This window comes from Hemibagrus wyckioides, unplaced genomic scaffold, assembly GCF_019097595.1.
Source record: "Hemibagrus wyckioides isolate EC202008001 unplaced genomic scaffold, SWU_Hwy_1.0 Contig13, whole genome shotgun sequence".
Classification (NCBI taxonomy): Eukaryota; Metazoa; Chordata; class Actinopteri; order Siluriformes; family Bagridae; genus Hemibagrus; species Hemibagrus wyckioides.
In genome coordinates, this window is record NW_026690773.1 from 438497 (window position 1) to 443637 (window position 5141).

The following is a 5141-nucleotide window of genomic DNA, read 5'->3' on the forward strand; positions in this document are numbered from 1 at the left end:
GTTCTGTTGACGGAATCGGGAGGGAATCAGACAGGTGATACTCCTCATCCTCATTTGTCTGCTAAAGTTCATAAGAGTCTGAAGCGTGTGGATTTGGAGATCTCGCCTGCTTCAGTATCAGACTCTGCACTGTACTACTGCGCCTTGCAGCCCACAGTGACAGGAAAGCCAACTTCACTGTCCAAAAACCTACAGAGACCTCAAACATGAAAGTGTTAAAGAATCACAATAAGAAAAAAAGACTGGAAGCTATGCATAACATCAGCATTCTGATTATTGATCCAATAGAAATGTATGTATATAACCACATATGAATACTTTATTTGAATTGAATAGACAAAACATTCTAAGTGAATCCAAATACAGATAGAAAAGTTAGGTGTGTGTTTGAAGAAGCCACATGTTCACTCCCTCTGCAGTATTAAGTGCAGTTCTCATAAACAATAGTGGCAGGTTTGATGGTTTATTTACTTAATGACAGTGTAAAGATCACATGCTGGAATTTGATTCTGTTCTAGGAATAAAAATGTGCATATTGTACAACTCTTTTGACAAGCAGCTGATTTGATTTATTTTTATTTTATGTTTGTTTGTTTGTTTATTTTACTGAGCATGCTATTTAATGTGTTCATCATGTGTGTCTTTGCAGGGTGTTTAATATATTTTTGAGAATTACAGGATACCTGAAAGTATGTATAACTAAGAATAAGAATTGTGGAAAATAAAAACACAGTTTCCATCACACAATCAGGAAATAAATAAGCTCTACTGAAATAGTGCTCCATAATCAATTCTTGAGGTAGATGAGCTACAACAGCTAAAGACCACATCGGGTTTCATTCCTGTTCACCAAGAACAGAAATCTAAGACTACAGTAACAACCCTGTAAATGACATAATTTGGCCCAATGGCAAGAGCTGCTTACTTGGTTCACACTTAGCATCTGGATTCCAAAAAGGTTTGAATCCCACAGGAGCCCTCGCTTTATTGTTAACTTGACTTTGTGTAACCGAGTTCCTTTTACTCGGACCCCAGTCCATATGAGCAAGAAGGTCATACAGTTACAGAGTACAGTGAACCTCCATTGGCGCACATCAAGCTGACAGGGACGACCTGGCTCGTTGGTCTAAGGGTATGATTCTCGCTTTGGGTGCGAGAGGTCCCTGGTTCAAATCCTGTACGAGCCCTGGTTTTACATGGAATAGAGTGGTTGGGATAAAACTGATGGAAACTTGCACTGCCGGCTTGGTTCTCGCTTGGAAGCTTGTTTCTCCAGAGGTCCAAGAAGGTTCAAATCCCACTGTAATTACCTCTGAAAATTATCTCTGGAATACAGGGAGCGGGATGGAGAATGTCACACTTTGTGGAGACATGAACCTCTATGAAATATTAATATAATAGAGTACAGAAAGACCTCAGAATATTGTCATTTTACTAACACCATTCATCATGTTCACTGTTATATTCATGTGTCTGTGGCTTTCATTAGGTAAGTTAACATTGATTTTTCAGAAAGGAGGGTAAAAGGTAAATCCCTATGCCACCACGTCTGTCTGCTAAAGTTGATGATAAAACTAAACAAGCGGATCTGATCATCTCCTCTGCTGCTTTTAATGTTTGATAATATACAATTAGAAGGTAATTTATTCATAATCACACTCTCTGGTATCAACCAGATGAGGATGGGTTCACATTTGAGTCTTCCTCATATCGTCTCAGGGAGTTTTTTCTTGCCGCTGTTGCCTCAGAGTTGCTCATTAGGGGTAAAGTTAATTTTCAACTTTGTAATTTCTATTCTGAATTTCAGTTTTTCTGTAAAGCTGCATTGAGACAATGTCCATTGTTAAAAGTGCTGTACAAATAAAAATGAAGTGAAGTGAATTTAATTACCTTTTGGGAACAGACACAGCAAATTTACTTATGAGAGATTTGGTTTAAATCTGGATCCAGTTTCCTATGATTTTCCACAGCAAATTATCATAATTATTTATAAATGTACAAATAATTTAAAAACCACACAAACAGATAAAGGCTTATAGTATTGTATAGATGATAAATCTTAAAATACAACACAGACATATTAATGACTCTACACTACAACTGCATCACTTCCTGGGTGTGTCCTTCTAGAGACGTGTAAAGTTCAGCACATACAGCACTATTATACAGAATCCTCACAGAGCTGTGTTCAGAAATGGATCAACTATACAACTTACTGTACATAGTGAGATACATACCACTGATTCTCACTCTAGTTACAGGTAATTCATTTTCATTTGTTAATCAACTGTATTAATAATTACAATGGATTTATAATCAGTTACTTAATTATATTAATTAATACTCATGTTTGTATTAACCTAGTAATTTCTTCAATCAATATTTGTTTTACAAAAACTACTGATACACACTGATATATTTCTTTATGTTACCTACAGTTTTGCTGATAAAATTGGACCAACAGATGAAGATGCCAACATTGTCAAGAAAGAAACAGAGACTGTTACTCTGAAATGTTCATATGAGTCAAGCAGTGATCGTATTTATCTTTACTGGTACAAACAATATCCTAACAGCGCACCACAGATTTTACTGTATAAAGGAGCATGGTCAGGACCTGATCAGAGAACTTTTGATGATCGTCAATTAGAGTTAAAAACAAGCAGAGACTCTACTGAACTTAATATCAGAGGACTAAAGCTCTCAGATTCTGCACTCTATCATTGTGCTCTTAGAGTAGAAGCACAGTGATACAGAGTCACTGAAAGGCTTTACAAAAACATCAGATAGCACATACACATACAAAAGGTTTCTAAAAACTACAGCAACTTTTTATCAGTTAACCGCAGACATAAATAAAAAAATATGGCAACATGCAGCTGAAAGAAATAGTAAATGAAAACAAAGTGTTTTCAAACATGACAACTACACATTAATTACAATAAATTCACAAATCTATATGTTTCAGGCTTAAAAAATTTTTACTGATGCTATCTGAGCCATTGGGTCACATGTTGTTGCTGTCTATTTTTAATAAAAGTTATTGACATTTTCTCTTGCATTTTCATTCATTATTTTTTTTGTTCATGTGTAATTATGCATGTACATCCTGGAAATGCATGTTGCTTTGCAGGATGTGTGCTAAGGCAATGGCCTTTTACAAACAATCAGACCAGATGTGGGTTTAATCATCCAGATTTATTCATATTAATTATCCAAATGTAGGGAAATGTGATCTGACTGAGTTTGTGGCATGTTTTTTGGTTTAAGATGAGAATTTTGAGTATTTCTGAAACTGTTCTGAACAGAATTTTTTGGGATTTTGATACACAACAGTCTATAAATAATCCCTCTTTACAATCACAGTGAAGAGAGAAGCATCTATAACAATAAAAGATGTCCAATCTTGATGTGGATGAGCTACAGGACTTCAGGATCCTCTGCTGTCATTGAAGAGCAGGACTCTGAGGTTACACTGGAAACAGACTTACAGCAGAAGATTGGACAGTGACAGTATTCACAACTTCAGTTGAATACAAAACTGACAGATTCTAGCCTGAGCAACGAGGTGCAGACTGCATTTATCAAAGGATCCTGAAAAACAGAAATCTCTAAACTATATAATTTATCTGTTTTTAAACAGCAAACAGATTATTTTTGGGTTAGATTTGTATCATTTTCATAGGAAATCCTTGGACGGTTTAATGTTTTTTTTGTATTTCTTTAAATATTTTATTATTTTCCTATTTATTTCTTATTTTTCTATACTACTTGCTATGCTCTTCATTGTATTATATTTCAGTGCACTGTTGTTGAGAAGAGCACCCACAGTTTCGTTGTACTCCTTATGTGCAATTACAATAAAATTTATTCTATTCTATTCTATTCTATTCTATTCTATTCTATTCTATTCACAGAAATAAAGCCGATAGATAGTCGTGCAGTGTGAAAACAATGGTGACCCAACAACTTTGAAAATCTTGCATTGTGAACTCAGCATTAAGGCCTCGCGCTCAACCGCACACCCCTGAAGATGTGGGTGAAGGAACAACCTTCTGCTGTTGTCGACCCAAAAGTTCAGCTGGCAGCGGTGGGATTCGAACCCACACCCCCGAAGAGACTGGAGCCTTAATCCAGCGCCTTGGCCCGCTCGGCCACGCTACCCATGCAATTGGAAGGTTGTGGGGCTGTGGTCAAGGGAGGCCTGCCAGGTCGGGAACGAGAGGCACTCTGGCAGGCGGTAGCAATGGTTGTACCACGCACGCTTCCATTACCAGACGTGATTCAAGATCCAAACCCAGGAAAGGTTTTGCAAAGTGGATTGAGAGCCTTAGGCTCTTGTTGACAAGGTTTGCTGATATGAACTTGAATCCCAGTCTGTTGCAATCAAGGTGCACGATCCGTGCCGCTGTCTTCGGGACTGAGCACTGCATTGATCTGCGTGGATCTCCAGTGGCGACCCGTCAGCCTTACAGCATCTGTGTCCAACCAACATGGAAATACAGCCCACGGTTGCGAAACACCTAGACCCAGGGCTAGCTTTTCTCGCTCCCCTCTAGCACGGTCTCACAGACCAGGTACGAAGCATTCCGCATGCAGGACTTGTGGTAAAGAGGAGGTTAAAGGGCATACAAGCGACAAGGAAGGGATTCAAACCCACACGTGCAGAGCACAATGGATTAGCAGTCCATCGCTTTAACCTCTCAGCCACCTCATCAGGTGCAGGTGTGGCACCCACGGCCAAATGTCCACAGAGACCGCGACAATTCTGTAGAGGAGCTCCGTAACCCAACGCGTTTAAACAAGCCCGTTCCCAAAACAACTGGAGCCCATCCCACTTGGATTAGCAGTCGGTCTCCTTAACCTCTTGGCATCCTAGTTCACCCACATGACTTTACACCTCAGTGCACCTGGCACTTGCACTCCATTGCCCAAACCACTTGGCCACCACTTCTTATGTCGATTTTTTATTCTTGGTTGAATTGTTGTTTTGTTGGTAGCTCGTAACCATGGTAAGGGCATGACTGATGTGGCTCACACACGCGGAAACCGTGTTTTGCGTACCGTTCTCTGGTTGTTTTACTTGCTGTTTGAAAAAGCAAGGTGTGAAACAGAGCAGCGTCTCAAAGCCAGGCGGTGAC

At 39.1% G+C, this 5141-nt stretch overlaps 1 non-coding gene across 1 annotated transcript; it reads right to left on the reverse strand.

Moving 5' to 3' along the window:
* Window positions 1-4082: 4082 nt before the first annotated feature.
* Window positions 4083-4164, reverse strand: trnal-aag (transfer RNA leucine (anticodon AAG)). The gene has a single exon. It is a non-coding gene; the product is annotated as a tRNA-Leu (tRNA).
* Between the last annotated feature and the right edge of the window lie 977 nt (window positions 4165-5141).